We start from the raw sequence: 18,424 nt of genomic DNA on the forward strand, positions 1-18,424 counted from the left end.
GAACATTTTTGTAAAAAATCGAACGTACATTTCCAGATCTTATGTACATTCATAACATGTCCAAAGTTGAGCGTCGTACCTTATTCCGTTCCTGAGATATCCTGCTAACAAGATTTGTGGAAATAAGAAAAAAAAAGAAAAATAAGAATAAGAAGAAAAAACAGAACAATAACAATAGGGATTTCCATCCTCAATGGAAATCCCTAGGTTAGATATAATAAATATATATGGTTACAGACCCTTTATGATACATTGTTTGCTCATATATTACAGAGCTTAAGGTTGTGGCGAACTGGCCATTCTAACCCGGGCGTTTGTGTGACAAAGGTAGGTATATATTGTACAATGTACTGATAACTAAGACATTACAGGTAGATATCGATCGGAAACCATGAAAAAAACGTACCATTATTATACATTGCTAACGATATAATTTGGCAGCAGAAATCTTTCGTTTTTATATCGACAAAATCATCATCACCTTAAATCAATCGATCAGCGTTTCATTACCTGAAAGTTATTAATGATGTCTAAATTGTCAATGTTTACGTTTCAATATAGATTAAACTGTAATTTAAGGGGTATATATTGTAGCTTTTCTATAACATGGAGAAACGAAAAATGTGCTTTAATCTCCATGTACATAATAGCATTCTAGATAATCACATCTATAAACAAGAGGCCCATGGGCCTTAACGGTCACATGATATTTGATACAAATTAGTTATGTCATTTACTAGCCAATTGATGTCTTTTGTTCATGAAATAGGAACATAGATCAATAGGTCTACATATAAAGTTTTATTTAAGCTTGGTACAACAGATTCAATTATCATTAAATGACAAGTTATGATCTAATTACGCTTATTTTCAAAATCGTCCGATGTCTTTCCAATATTAGTCTACATACAAAGTTTCATTAAGGTCAGTTTATATTTACTCAAGTTATCGCGTTCACAATGTCCAGTAATAATTATTAGTGCAAAGGGCAATAACTCCGTTAAAATACCGTCTGATCAAGCTGATTTTCGAACTCGTCCGAGATTTTTCCAATCTTAGTCTACATACAAAGTTTCATTGAGCTCGGTTCATATTTACTGAGTTATTTTGTTACCAATGTACTATTATTATTGCAAAGGACAATAACTCCGTAAGTTACGATCAAATCAAGCAGTTTTTCGAAATTGTCCGAGATCCTTCCAATTTGAGTTCAAAAACAAAGTTTCATGAAGCTGAGTGCATATTTACTGAAGTTATCGTGTGCACAATGTCCAAAATAATTATTAGCGCAAAGGGCAATAACTCCGTAAAATACGGATTGATCAAGCTGATTTTCAAACTCGTCCGAGATCTTTCCAATGTTAGTCTATAGGCAAAGTTTCATGAAGCTCGATTTATATTTACTTAAGTAATCGCGTTCATAAGGAAATGTTAACGGACGTCGCACGACGGACGACGTACGACGACGGACAAAAAACTATCGCAATAGGTCACCATGACCTATGGTCAGGTGACCTAAAAACGATTGACTAATTGTTGACAAGTAATCACATCTATTATCTACTCAGACGCCAATAACTATCTCACAAATTAAAGATTTCAATGACATGGAGCCATTATTTAGCAAATCTGTCGTTTCATGTACAGCGATCTTATTGATTGAATAGCCGAGTCTGTTACATGCACGTCCGGCCTCTATTTACAAGTGACCGGGATATATTGTATTCGTTAACGTACTCAATGTATGATAAATCGCTCAAATATCAAGTTGTGTAAATAGAAGTCCATACACAGTTACAATAGAGAACATTAGTACGCTCAAGTCTTCTAACACGAGGTGAATGTTTAAATGCCTAATTCGAAGTCAGTTAATTTTTTGAGAAACATGACGGGACAAGGCTCGGAATAAACTCACTCGTCCTCCTGAAACGAACCGACTGTTGACGGCTCATTCACAGCCATCAACAAATGACAGTGGTTGTCCTGTGGATGTTGACAAAGGGACCTTCACCAACAATATACAATTCGTATATATCATCCAGACGTCTCATAGGACATCAGTCTTATATGACCAAGGATGTCGATGTCTCCATGACACCGGTCCATATATGACCCTGGATGTCGATGTCTCCATGACACCGGTCCATATATGACCCTGGATGTCGATGTCTCCATGACACCGGTCCTTATATGACCCTGGATGTCGATTTCTCCAAGACACCGGTACTTATATGACCATGGATGTCGATTTCTCCATGACACCGGTCCTTATATGACCTTGGATGTCGATTTCTCCATGGCACCAGTTCTTAAATTACCCCGGATGTCGATGTCTCCATGATACCGATCCTTATATGACCCTGGGATGTCGATGTCCCCATGACACCGGTCCTTATATGACCCTGGATGTCTAATGTCTCCAGTGACACCGGTCCTTATATATGACCTTGGATGTCGATTTCTCCATGGCAACGGTCCTTAAATGACCAATTGATGTCGATGTCTCTCATAAACATCGGTCCTTAAATGATCCTGGATGTCGATTTCTCCATGACACCGGTCCTTATATGACCCTGGATAACTGACTGTGGATGACCTCTAGACACCTGTCCTCATATGACCTTGACTATTGGTGTCCCCCCTGACACCTGTCCTCATATGACCCTGACTGTGAGTGTACCCTAGAAACCTATCCTCATATGACCCTGACTATTGGTGTCCCCCGAGAAACCTGTCCTCATATGACCCTGACTGTTATTGTACCCTGGAAACCTATCCTCATATGACCCTAACTATTGGTGTCCCCTAGAAACCTGTCCTCATATGACCCTAACTATTGATGTCCCTAGAAACCTATCCTCATATGACCCTAACTATTGGTGTCCCCCTAGAAACCTGTCCTCATATAGAACCCTAACTTTGATGTCCACCCCTAGAAACCCCTGTTCTCATATGACCCTGAACTATTGGTGTCCCCCTAGAAAACCTGTTCCTCATATGACCCTGACTATTGGTGTCCCCTCTAGAAACCTGTCCTCATATGACCCTGACTATTGGTGTCCGCCTAGAAACCTGTCCTCATATGACCCTAAACTATTGGTGTCCCCTAGAAACCTGTCCCCATATGACCCTGACTATTGGTGTCCTCATCTAGAAACCTGTCCTCATATGACCCTGACTATTGGTATCCCCTAGAAACCTGTCCTCATATAACCCTGACTATTGGTGTCCCCTAGAAACCTGTCATCATATGACCCTGACTATTGGTGTCTCCTTAGAAACCTGTCCTCATATGACCCTGACTATTTGTGTCCCTCTAGACACCTGTCCTCATATGACCCTGACTATTGGTGTCCCCCTAGAAACCTGTCCTCATATACCACCCTGACTATTGGTGTCCCCCTAGAAACCTGTCCTCATATGACCCTGACTATTGGTGTCCCCTAGAAACCAGTATTCAGATGGCCCTGACGTTTTGTATCCCCCTTAAACCCTATAGTCCTCATATGACCCTGACTATTGGTGTCTCCCTAGAAACCTGTCCTTATATGACCCTCCTGACTATTGGTGTCCCCCTAGAAACCTGTCCTCATAACCCTGACTATTGGTGTCCCCTAGAAACTATCCTCATATGACCTAAACTATTGGTTGTCCCCCTAGGAAACCAATCCTCATATGACCTTGACTATTGGTGTCCCCCCTAGAAACCTGTCCTCATATGACCCTGACTATTGGTGTCTTCCCTAGAAACCTGTCCTCATATGACCCTGATATTGGTGTCCTCTAGAAACCTGTCCTCATATGACCCTGACTATTGGTGTCCCCTAGAAACCTGTCCTCATATGACCCTGACTAGTGGTGCCCACCCTAGAAGAAACTGTCCTCATATGACACCTGGATAGTGGTGTCCTCTAGAACCTGTCCTCATATGACCCTGACTATTTGTGTCTTCCCTAGAAACCTGTCCTCATATGACCCTGACTATTTGTGTCACCCTAGGAAACCTGTCCTCATATGACCCTGACTATTGGTGTCCCCCTAGAAAACTGTCCTCATATCACCCCTGACTATTTAGTGTCCCCCTAGAAACCTCTCCTCATATGACCCTAACTATTGGTGTCTCCCTAGAAACTTGTCCTTATATGACCCTGACTATTGGTGTCCCCCCTAGAAACTGTCCTCATATGGACCCTGACTATTGGTGTCTCCCTAGAAAAACCTGATCCTCATATGACCCTGGACTACTTGGTGTCTCCTTAGAAACCTGTCCTCATATTGACCCTGGACTATTTGTGTCCCTCTAGACACTGTCTTCATATGACCCTGACTATTGGTTGTCCCCCTAGAAACCTGTCCTTATATAACACCTGACTATTGGTGTCCCCTAGAAACCTGTCCTCATATGACCCTGGACTTATTCGGTGTCCCCCTAGAAACCAGTATTCAGATGGCCCTGACGTTTTTTATCCCTTAACCCTATAGTCCTCATATGACCCTGACTACTGGTGTTCCCTAGAAACCTGTCCTTATATGACCCTGACTATTGGTGTCCCCCTAGAAACCTGGTCCTCATAACCCTGACTATTGGTGTCCCCCCTAGAAACCTATCCTCATATGACCCTAACTATTGGTGTCCCCCTAGAAACCTATCCTCATATGACCTTGACTATTGGTGTCCCCCCTAGAAACCTGTCCTCATATGACCCTGACTATTGGTGTCTCCCTAGAGAAACCTGTCCTCATATGACCCTGACTATTGGTGTCCCTCTAGAAACCTGTCCTATATGACCCTGACTATTGGTGTCCCCTAGAAACCTGTCCTCATATGACCCTGACTAGTGGTGCCACCCTAGAAACCTGTCCTCATATGACCTGACTAGTGGTGTCCTCTAGAAACCTGTCTCATATGACCCTGATATTTGATGTCCCCTAGAAACCTGTCCTCATATGACCTGGACTATTTGTGTCACCCTAGAAACCTGTCCTCATATGACCCTGACTATTGGTTGTGTCCCCCTAGAAACCTGTCCTCATATGACCCTGACTATTAGTTTGTCCCTAGAAACCTGTCCTCATATGACCCTTAACTATTGGTGTCTCCCTAGAAACTTGTCCTCTTATATGACCCTGACTATTGGGTGTCCCCCTAGAAACCTGTCCTCATATGACCCTGACTATTGGTGTCTCCCTAGGAAACCTGTCCTCATATGACCCTGACTATTGGTGTCTCCTCTAGAAACCTGTCCTCATATGACCCTGACTATTTGTTGTCCCTCTAGACACCTGTCCTCATATGACCCTGCCTATTGTGTCCCTCTAGAAACCTGTCCTCATATAACCCTGACTATTGGTGTCCCCCTAGAAACCTGTCCTCATATGACCCTGACTATTGGTGTCCCCCTAGAAAACCAGTATTCAGTTGGGCCCTGACGTTTTGTATCCCCTTAACCCTATAGTCCTCATATGACCCTGACTACTGGTGTCCCCCTAGAAACCTGTCCTCATATGACCCTGACTAGTGGTATGCCCCCTAGAAAACCTGTCAGTCTCATATGACCCTGACTAGTGGTGTCCTCTAGAAACCTGTCCTCATATGACCCTGACTATTTGTGTCTCCCTAGAAACCTGTCCTCATATGACCCTGATTATTGGTGTCTCCCCTAGAAACCTGTCCTCATATGACCCTGACTAGTTGGTGCCACCCTAGAAACCTGTCCTCATTTGACCCTGACTAGTGGTTGTCCCCTCTAGAAACCTGTCCTCATATGACCCCTGACTATTGGTGTCTCCTAGACTAGAAACCTGTCCTCATATGACCCTGACTATTGGTGTCCCCCTAGAAACCTGTCCTCATATGACCCTGACTATTAGTGTCCCCTAGAAAAACCTGTCCTCATATGACCCTGGACTATTTGTGTCCCCTAGAAACCTATCCTCATATGACCCTGGACTATGGGTGTTCTCCTAGAAATTGTCCTTATATGACCCTGACTATTGGTGTCCCCCTAGAAAACCTGTCCTCATATGACCCTGACTATTGGTGTTCCCTAGAAACCTGTCCTCATATGACCCTGACTATTGGTGTCTCCTTTAGAAACTGCTGTCCTCATAATGACTACCTGACCTATTTGTGTCCCCCTAGAAACCTGTCCTCATATGACCCTGACTATTGGTTGTGTATCCTCTAGAAAACCTGTCACTCATTTGACCCTGACTATAGGTGTCCCCCTAGAAACCTGTCCTCATATGACCCTGAACTATTGGTGTCCCCTAGAAACCAGTATTCAAGATGGCTCTGACTCGTTTAGTATCCCCTTAGAAACCTATCCTCATATGACCCTAAAACTACTGGTGTCTCCCTAGAAACCTGTCCTTATATGACCTGACTATTGGTGTCCCCCTAGAAACCTGTCCTCATAACCCTGACTATTGGTGTCCCCTAGAAAACCTGTCCTCATATGACCCCTAACTATTGGTTGTCCCCTAGAAACCTAATCCTCATATGACCTTGACTATTGGTGTTCCCCCTAGAAACCTGTCCTCATATGACCTTGACTATTGGTGTCTCCCTAGAAACCTGTCCTCATATGACCCTGACTATTGGTGTCCTCATTAGAAACCTGTCCTCATATGACCCTGACTATTGGGTGTCCCCTAGAAACAGTTGTTCCTGACTATGCAAGACCCTGACTATTGGTGTTGTCCTTCTAGAAACCTGTCCATCATATGACCCTGACTATTTGTTTGTCCCTAGAAACCTGTCCTCATATGACCCTGACTAGTGGTGTCCTCTAGAAAACCTGTCTCCTCATATGACCCTGACTAGTTGTGTCTCCCTAGAAACCTGTCCCTCAGATGCTCCTGACTATTTGTGTCACCCTAGATTAAACCTGTCCTCATAATGGACCCTGACTATTAGTGTCCACCTAGAAACCTTGTCCTCATATGACCCTGACTATTAATGTCCCCTAGAAACTTGTCCTTATATGAGCCCTGACTATTGGTGTCCCCCTAGAAAACCTGTCCTCATATGACCCTGACTATTGGTGTCCCATTAGAAAACCTGTCCTATCATATGACTCCTGGGACTATTGCTGTCCCCATTGAAACCTGTCCTCATATGACCCTGTTATTGGTGTCTCCCTAGAAACCTGTCCCTCATATGACCCTGACTATTGGTGTCTCCTTAGAAACCTGTCCTTATATGACCCTGACTATTTGTGTGGATCCCTCTAGACACCTGTCCTCATATGACCCTGACTATTGGTGTCCCCCTAGAAACCTGTCCTCATATGACCCTAACTATTGCGTGTCCATGAAAAATGTCCTCATTGACCTACTATTGGTGTCTCCCTAGAAACCTGTCCTCATATGACCCTGACTATTGGTGTCCCCTTAGAAACCAGTTATTCAGATGGCACCCTGACGTTTTGTATCCCCTTAAACATATAGTCCTCATATGACCCTGACTATTGGTGTCTCCCTAGAAATCCTGTCCTTATATGTACCCTGACTATTGGTGTCCCCCTAGAAAACCTGTCCTCATATGGACCCTGACTATTGGTGTTCCCCCTAGAAACCTATCCTCATATGACCCTAACCTATTGGTGTCCCCCTAGAAACCTGTCCTCATATGACCCTGACTATTTTGTGTCCCATTAGAAAACCTGTCCTCATATGACAATGACTATTGGTGTCGTCCTCCTAGAAACCTGTCTCTCATATGACCCTGACTATTGGTGTCCCTCTAGAAACCTGTCCTCATATGACCCGTGACTATTGGTGTCCCCTAGAAACCTGTCCTCTTATGACCCTGACTAGTGGTGTCCCTAGAAACCTGTCCTCATATGACCCTGACTAGTGGTGTCCCCTAGAAACCTGTCCTCATATGGACCCTGACTATTGTGTCTCCCTAGAAACCTGTCCTCATATGACCCTGACTATTCTGTGTCACCCTAGAAACCTGTCCTCATATGACCCTGACTATTGGTGTCCCCTAGAAACCTGTCCTCATATGACCTGACTATTAGTGTCCCTAGAAACCTATCCTCATATGACCCTAACTATTGGTGTCTCCTAGAAACCTGTCCTCATATAATCCTGAGACTATTGGTGTCCCCCTAGAAACCTGTCCTCATATGACCCTGACTATTGGTGTCTCCCTAGAAACCTGTCCTCATATGACCCTGACTATTGGTGTCCCCCTAGAAACCTGTCCTCATAACCCTGACTTTTGGTGTCCCCCCTAGAAACCTGTCCTCATATGACCCTGACTATTAGTGTCCCCTAGAAAACCTATCCTCATATGACCCTGACTATTGGTGTCTCCCCTAGAAACCTGTCCCTCATATGAACCCTGACTATTGGTGTTCCCTAGAAACCTGTCCTCATATGACCCTGACTATTGGTGTCTCCCTAGAAACCTGTCCTTATATGACCCTGACTATTGGTGTCTACTTGTCCCTAGAAACCTGTCCTCATAACCTGACTATTGGTGTCCCCCCTAGAAACCTATCCTCATATGACACTAACTATTGGTGTCCCCCTAGAAACCTGTCCTCATATGACCCTGACTATTGGTGTCCCCTAGAAACCTGTCCTCATATGACCCTGACTATTGGTGTCCCCTAGAAATCCTGTCTCAGATATGATCCTACCTGACTATTGGTGTCCCCCTAGAAACCTGTCCTCATATGACATCTGGACTATTGGTGTCCCCCTAGAAACCTGTCCTCATATGACCCTGACTATTGGTGTCCCCACTAGAAACCTGTCCTCATATGACCCTGACTATTGGGTGTCTCCTCTAGAAACCTGTCCTCATATGACCCTGACTATTGGTGTCTCCCTAGAAACCTGTCCTCATATGACCCTGAATATTGGTGTCCCCCCCTAGAAACCTGTCCTCATAAAACCCTGACTATTGGTGTCCCCCTAGAAACCTGTCCTCATATGACCCTGACTATTGGTGTCCCCTAGAAACCTGTCCTCATATGACCCTGACTATTGGTGTCCCCCCTCTAGAAACCTGTCCTCATATGACCCTGACTATTTGGTGTCCCCCTAGAAACCTGTCCTCATATGACCCTGACTATTGGTGTCCCCTAGAAACCTGTCCTCATATGACCCTGACTATTGGTGTCCCCCTAGAAACCTGTCCTCATATGACACCTGACTAGTGGTGTCCCCCTAGAAACCTGTCCTCATATGACCCTGACTATTGGTGTCCCCCTAGAAACCTGTCCTCATATGACCCTGACTATTTGTGTCTCCCTAGAAACCTGTCCTCATATGACCCTGACTATTGGTGTCCCCCTAGAAACCTGTCCTCATATGACCCTGACTATTGGTGTCCCCCTAGAAACCTGTCCTCATATGACCCTGACTATTGGTGTCCCCCTAGAAACCTGTCCTCATATGACCCTGACTATTGGTGTCCCCTAGAAACCTGTCCTCATATGACCCTGACTATTGGTGTCGAGGGGGGAAGTGGAGGGGTGAGGGGGATCAGGGGGTGGGTGAGATGGATACGCGGGGGGAGGAATCGGCGGGGGGGAGGCATGAGGTGAGGTGAGATTTATGGGTAAGTTAGGGTTAGTGTCCGGGACGGAGGGCGGGGGCGGGGGGTGGGGCAGTTGGGTGGGTAGTGGGGGTGTGATGAGAGGGGGGGTGTTTGAGGAGTATTATGGCGTTTAACTATGGGGAGTTTTTGGGGTCAATGTCTAGGAGGGACGTGCTTGGGGGATACAAGGAGTCAGGTAGTGGTTTATGGTAGTAATAGGGACTGATGAGGTGATGGAGTGGTAAACGAGGCGGGGGCTTAGGAAGGTCTTGGGTTGTAAGGGGGGGAGTGGGTGTAGCGGATCTGATGATGGCAGTCCTGGTTTGCATGGATTGAACTTCTGAGCGCTCATTTACATACCTGGTGGTCTATTGACTGTCATCATCTGGTAACATTCTAATTTACATACCTGGTGGTCTATTGACTGTCATCATCTGGTAACATTCTAATTTACATACCTGGTGGTCTATTGACTGTCATCATCTGGTAACATTCTTCTAATTTACCATACCTGGTGGTCTATTGACTGTCATCATCTGGTAACATTCTAATTTACATACCTGGTGGTCTATTGACTGTCATCATCTGGTAACATTCTAATTTACATACCTGGTGGTCTATTGACTGTCATCATCTGGTAACATTCTAATTTACATACCTGGTGGTCTATTGACTGTCATCATCTGGTAACATTCTAATTTACATACCTGGTGGTCTATTGACTGTCATCATCTGGTAACATTCTAATTTACATACCTGGTGGTCTATTGACTGTCATCATCTGGTAACATTCTAATTTACATACCTGGTGGTCTATTGACTGTCATCATCTGGTAACATTCTAATTTACATACCTGGTGGTCTATTGACTGTCATCATGTAACATTCTAATTTACATACCTGGTGGTCTATTGACTGTCATCATCTGGTAACATTCTAATTTACATACCTGGTGGTCTATTGACTGTCATCATCTGGTAACATTCTAATTTACATACCTGGTGGTCTATTGACTGTCATCATCTGGTAACATTCTAATTTACATACCTGGTGGTCTATTGACTGTCATCATCTGGTAACATTCTAATTTACATACCTGGTGGTCTATTGACTGTCATCATCTGGTAACATTCTAATTTACACCTGGTGGTCTATTGACTGTCATCATCTGGTAACATTCTAATTTACATACCTGGTGGTCTATTGACTGTCATCATCTGGTAACATTCTAATTTACATACCTGGTGGTCTATTGACTGTCATCATCTGGTAACATTCTAATTTACATACCTGGTGGTCTATTGACTGTCATCATCTGGTAACATTCTAATTTACATACCTGGTGGTCTATTGACTATTGTACAATACTGGGTCTATTACTTATCTCTGTAACATTCTAATTTACATACCTGGTGGTCTATTGACTGTCATCATCTGGTAACATTCTAATTTACATACCTGGTGGTCTATTGACTGTTGTCATCATCTGGTAACATTCTAATTTACATACCTGGTGGTCTATTGACTGTCATCATCTGGTAACATTCTAATTTACATACCTGGTGGTCTATTGACTGTCATCATCTGGTAACATTCTAATTTACATACCTGGTGGTCTATTGACTGTCATCATCTGGTAACATTCTAATTTACATACCTGGTGGTCTATTGACTGTCATCATCTGGTAACATTCTAATTTACATACCTGGTGGTCTATTGACTGTCATCATCTGGTAACATTCTAATTTACATACCTGGTGGTCTATTGACTGTCATCATCTGGTAACATTCTAATTTACATACCTGGTGGTCTATTGACTGTCATCATCTGGTAACATTCTAATTTACATACCTGGTGGTCTATTGACTGTCATCATCTGGTAACATTCTAATTTACATACCTGGTGGTCTATTGACTGTCATCATCTGGTAACATTCTAATTTACATACCTGGTGGTCTATTGACTGTCATCATCTGGTAACATTCTAATTTACATACCTGGTGGTCTATTGACTGTCATCATCTGGTAACATTCTAATTTACATACCTGGTGGTCTATTGACTGTCATCATCTGGTAACATTCTAATTTACATACCTGGTGGTCTATTGACTGTATCATCTGGTAACATTCTAATTTACATACCTGGTGGTCTATTGACTGTCATCATCTGGTAACATTCTAATTTACATACCTGGTGGTCTATTGACTGTCATCATCTGGTAACATTCTAATTTACATACCTGGTGGTCTATTGACTGTCATCATCTGGTAACATTCTAATTTACATACCTGGTGGTCTATTGACTGTCATCATCTGGTAACATTCTAATTTACATACCTGGTGGTCTATTGACTGTCATCATCTGGTAACATTCTAATTTTACATACCTGGTGGTCTATTGACTGTCATCATCTGGTAACATTCTAATTTACATACCTGGTGGTCTATTGACTGTCATCATCTGGTAACATTCTAATTTACATACCTGGTGGTCTATTGACTGTCATCATCTGGTAACATTCTAATTTACATACCTGGTGGTCTATTGACTGTCATCATCTGGTAACATTCTAATTTACATACCTGGTGGTCTATTGACTGTCATCATCTGGTAACATTCTAATTTACATACCTGGTGGTCTATTGACTGTCATCATCTGGTAACATTCTAATTTACATACCTGGTGGTCTATTGACTGTCATCATCTGGTAACATTCTAATTTACATACCTGGTGGTCTATTGACTGTCATCATCTGGTAACATTCTAATTTACATACCTGGTGGTCTATTGACTGTCATCATCTGGTAACATTCTAATTTACATACCTGGTGGTCTATTGACTGTTATCATCTGGTAACATTCTAATTTACATACCTGGTGGTCTATTGACTGTCATCATCTGGTAACATTCTAATTTACATACCTGGTGGTCTATTGACTGTCATCATCTGGTAACATTCTAATTTACATACCTGGTGGTCTATTGACTGTCATCATCTGGTAACATTCTAATTTACATACCTGGTGGTCTATTGACTGTCATCATCTGGTAACATTCTAATTTACATACCTGGTGGTCTATTGACTGTCATCATCTGGTAACATTCTAATTTACATACCTGGTGGTCTATTGACTGTCATCATCTGGTAACATTCTAATTTACATACCTGGTGGTCTATTGACTGTCATCATCTGGTAACATTCTAATTTACATACCTGGTGGTCTATTGACTATCATTATCTGGTAACATTCTAATGTACATACCTGGTGGTCAATTACTATCATCATCTGGTAACATTCTAATTTACATACCTGGTGGTCTATTGACTGTCATCTTCTGGTAACATTCTAATTTACATACCTGGTGGTCTATTGACTGTCATCATCTGGTAACATTCTAATTTACATACCTGGTGGTCTATTGACTGTCATCATCTGGTAACATTCTAATTTACATACCTGGTGGTCTATTGACTGTCATCATCTGGTAACATTCTAATTTACATATCACTGGTACTGTGGTCTATTGACTGTCATCATCTGGTAACATTCTAATTTACATACCTGGTGGTCTATTGACTGTCATCATCTGGTAACATTCTAATTTACATACCTGGTGGTCTATTGACTGTCATCATCTGGTAACATTCTAATTTACATACCTGGTGGTCTATTGACTGTCATCATCTGGTAACATTCTAATTTACATACCTGGTGGTCTATTGACTGTCATCATCTGGTAACATTCTAATTTACATACCTGGTGGTCTATTGACTGTCATCATCTGGTAACATTCTAATTTACATACCTGGTGGTCTATTGACTGTTATCATCTGGTAACATTCTAATTTACATACCTGGTGGTCAATTACTGTCATCATCTGGTAACATTCTAATTTACATACCTGGTGGTCTATTGACTGTCATCATCTGGTAACATTCTAATTTACATACCTGGTGGTCTATTGACTGTCATCATCTGGTAACATTCTAATTTACATACCTGGTGGTCTATTGACTGTCATCATCTGGTAACATTCTAATTTACATACCTGGTGGTCTATTGACTGTTATCATCTGGTAACATTCTAATTTACATACCTGGTGGTCTATTGACTGTCATCATCTGGTAACATTCTAATTTACATACCTGGTGGTCTATTGACTGTCATCATCTGGTAACATTCTAATTTACATACCTGGTGGTCTATTGACTGTCATCATCTGGTAACATTCTAATTTACATACCTGGTGGTCTATTGACTGTCATCATCTGGTAACATTCTAATTTACATACCTGGTGGTCTATTGACTGTCATCATCTGGTAACTTCTATTTACATACTGTGGTCTATTGATGTATTATTCTATTTACATACCTGGTGGTCTATTGACTGTCATCATCTGGTAACATTCTAATTCATACCTGGTGGTCTATTGACTGTCATCATCTGGTAACATTCTAATTTACATACCTGGTGGTCTATTGACTGTCATCATCTGGTAACATTCTAATTTACATACCTGGTGGTCTATTGACTGTCATCATCTGGTAACATTCTAATTTACATACCTGGTGGTCTATTGACTGTCATCATCTGGTAACATTCTAATTTACATACCTGGTGGTCTATTGACTGTCATCATCTGGTAACATTCTAATTTACATACCTGGTGGTCTATTGACTGTCATCATCTGGTAACATTCTAATTTACATACCTGGTGGTCTATTGACTGTCATATCTGGTACATTCTATACATACTGTGGTCTATTGACTTCATCATCTGGTAACATTCTAATTTACATACCTGGTGGTCTATTGACTGTCATCATCTGGTAACATTCTAATTTACATACCTGGTGGTCTATTGACTGTCATCATCTGGTAACATTCTAATTTACATACCTGGTGGTCTATTGACTGTCATCATCTGGTAACATTCTAATTTACATACCTGGTGGTCTATTGACTGTCATCATCTGGTAACATTCTAATTTACATACCTGGTGGTCTATTGACTGTCATCATCTGGTAACATTCTAATTTACATACCTGGTGGTCTATTGACTGTCATCATCTGGTAACATTCTAATTTACATACCTGGTGGTCTATTGACTGTCATCATCTGGTAACATTCTAATTTACATACCTGGTGGTCTATTGACTGTTATCATCTGGTAACATTCTAATTTACATACCTGGTGGTCTATTGACTGTCATCATCTGGTAACATTCTAATTTACATACCTGGTGGTCTATTGACTGTCATCATCTGGTAACATTCTAATTTACATACCTGGTGGTCTATTGACTGTCATCATCTGGTAACATTCTAATTTACATACCTGGTGGTCTATTGACTGTCATCATCTGGTAACATTCTAATTTACATACCTGGTGGTCTATTGACTGTCATCATCTGGTAACATTCTAATTTACATACCTGGTGGTCTATTGACTGTCATCATCTGGTAACATTCTAATTTACATACCTGGTGGTCTATTGACTGTCATCATCTGGTAACATTCTAATTTACATACCTGGTGGTCTATTGACTGTTATCATCTGGTAACATTCTAATTTACATACCTGGTGGTCAATTACTGACTGTCATCATCTGGTAACATTCTAATTTACATACCTGGTGGTCTATTGACTGTTATCATCTGGTAACATTCTAATTTACATACCTGGTGGTCTATTGACTGTCATCATCTGGTAACATTCTAATTTACATACCTGGTGGTCTATTGACTGTTATCATCTGGTAAAATTCTAATTTACATACCTGGTGGTCTATTGACTGTCATCATCTGGTAACATTCTAATTTACATACCTGGTGGTCTATTGACTGTTATCATCTGGTAACATTCTAATTTACATACCTGGTGGTCTATTGACTGTCATCATCTGGTAACATTCTAATTTACATACCTGGTGGTCTATTGACTGTCATCATCTGGTAACATTCTAATTTACATACCTGGTGGTCTATTGACTGTCATCATCTGGTAACATTCTAATTTACCGATCTTGGTGGTCTATTGACTGTTATCATCTGGTAACATTCTAATTTACATACCTGGTGGTCTATTGAATGTCATCATCTGGTAACATTCTAATTTACATACCTGGTGGTCTATTGACTGTCATCATCTGGTAACATTCTAATTTACATACCTGGTGGTCTATTGACTGTCATCATCTGGTAACATTCTAATTTACATACCTGGTGGTCTATTGACTGTCATCATCTGGTAACATTCTAATTTACATACCTGGTGGTCTATTGACTGTCATCATCTGGTAACATTCTAATTTACATACCTGGTGGTCTATTGACTGTCATCATCTGGTAACATTCTAATTTACATACCTGGTGGTCTATTGACTGTCATCATCTGGTAACATTCTAATTTACATACCTGGTGGTCTATTGACTGTCATCATCTGGTAACATTCTAATTTACATACCTGGTGGTCTATTGACTGTCATCATCTGGTAACATTCTAATTTACATACCTGGTGGTCTATTGACTGTCATCATCTGGTAACATTCTAATTTACATACCTGGTGGTCTATTGACTGTCATCATCTGGTAACATTCTAATTTACATACCTGGTGGTCTATTGACTGTCATCATCTGGTAACATTCTAATTTACATACCTGGTGGTCTATTGACTGTCATCATCTGGTAACATTCTAATTTACATACCTGGTGGTCTATTGACTGTCATCATCTGGTAACATTCTAATTTACATACCTGGTGGTCTATTGACTGTCATCATCTGGTAACATTCTAATTTACATACCTGGTGGTCTATTGACTGTCATCATCTGGTAACATTCTAATTTACATACCTGGTGGTCTATTGACTGTCATCATCTGGTAACATTCTAATTTACATACCTGGTGGTCTATTGACTGTCATCATCTGGTAACATTCTAATTTACATACCTGGTGGTCTATTGACTGTCATCATCTGGTAACATTCTAATTTACATACCTGGTGGTCTATTGACTGTCATCATCTGGTAACATTCTAATTTACATACCTGGTGGTCTATTGACTGTCATCATCTGGTAACATTCTAATTTACATACCTGGTGGTCTATTGACTGTCATCATCTGGTAACATTCTAATTTACATACCTGGTGGTCTATTGACTGTCATCATCTGGTAACATTCTAATTTACATACCTGGTGGTCTATTGACTGTTATCATCTGGTAACATTCTAATTTACATACCTGGTGGTCTATTGACTGTTATCATCTGGTAACATTCTAATTTACATACCTGGTGGTCTATTGACTGTTATCATCTGGTAACATTCTAATTTACATACCTGGTGGTCTATTGACTGTCATCATCTGGTAACATTCTAATTTACATACCTGGTGGTCTATTGACTGTCATCATCTGGTAACATTCTAATTTACATACCTGGTGGTCTATTGACTGTCATCATCTGGTAACATTCTAATTTACATACCTGGTGGTCTATTGACTGTCATCATCTGGTAACATTCTAATTTACATACCTGGTGGTCTATTGACTGTCATCATCTGGTAACATTCTAATTTACATACCTGGTGGTCTATTGACTGTTATCATCTGGTAACATTCTAATTTACATACCTGGTGGTCTATTGACTGTTATCATCTGGTAACATTCTAATTTACATACCTGGTGGTCTATTGACTGTTATCATCTGGTAACATTCTAATTTACATACCTGGTGGTCTATTGACTGTTATCATCTGGTAACATTCTAATTTACATACCTGGTGGTCTATTGACTGTTATCATCTGGTAACATTCTAATTTACATACCTGGTGGTCTATTGACTGTCATCATCTGGTAACATTCTAATTTACATACCTGGTGGTCTATTGACTGTCATCATCTGGTAACATTCTAATTTACATACCTGGTGGTCTATTGACTGTCATCATCTGGTAACATTCTAATTTACATACCTGGTGGTCTATTGACTGTCATCATCTGGTAACATTCTAATTTACATACCTGGTGGTCTATTGACTGTCATCATCTGGTAACATTCTAATTTACATACCTGGTGGTCTATTGACTGTTATCATGTGGTAACATTCTAATTTACATACCTGGTGGTCTATTGACTGTCATCATCTCGTAACATTCTAATTTACATACCTGGTGGTCTATTGACTGTTATCATCTGGTAACATTCTAATTTACATACCTGGTGGTCTATTGACTGTCATCATCTGGTAACATTCTAATTTACATACCTGGTGGTCTATTGACTGTCATCATCTGGTAACATTCTAATTTACATACCTGGTGGTCTATTGACTGTCATCATCTGGTAACATTCTAATTTACATACCTGGTGGTCTATTGACTGTCATCATCTGGTAACATTCTAATTTACATACCTGGTGGTCTATTGACTGTCATCATCTGGTAACATTCTAATTTACATACCTGGTGGTCTATTGACTGTCATCATCTGGTAACATTCTAATTTACATACCTGGTGGTCTATTGACTGTTATCATCTGGTAACATTCTAATTTACATACCTGGTGGTCTATTGACTGTTATCATCTGGTAACATTCTAATTTACATACCTGGTGGTCTATTGACTGTCATCATCTGGTAACATTCTAATTTACATACCTGGTGGTCTATTGACTGTCATCATCTGGTAACATTCTAATTTACATACCTGGTGGTCTATTGACTGTCATTCATTATCTGGTAACATTCTAATTTACATACCTGGTGGTCTATTGACTGTCATCATCTGGTAACATTCTAATTTACATACCTGGTGGTCAATTACT

The 18,424-nt window shown here is 40.9% G+C and overlaps 1 protein-coding gene across 1 annotated transcript in view; it reads left to right on the forward strand.

The window, feature by feature from the left end:
- Positions 1-267: 267 nt before the first annotated feature.
- LOC138316393 (RING finger protein 151-like) overlaps positions 268-18,424 on the forward strand; it is a 269,758-nt gene continuing 251,601 nt past the window's right edge. Inside the window, exon 1 of the mRNA XM_069258093.1 lies at positions 268-327. The gene's annotated coding sequence lies outside the window, so the exon portion shown is untranslated. The remainder of the gene's footprint in view (positions 328-18,424) is intronic.

The sequence above is a fragment of the Argopecten irradians genome, chromosome 2, assembly GCF_041381155.1.
Source record: "Argopecten irradians isolate NY chromosome 2, Ai_NY, whole genome shotgun sequence".
In the NCBI taxonomy this organism is placed as follows: Eukaryota; Metazoa; Mollusca; class Bivalvia; order Pectinida; family Pectinidae; genus Argopecten; species Argopecten irradians.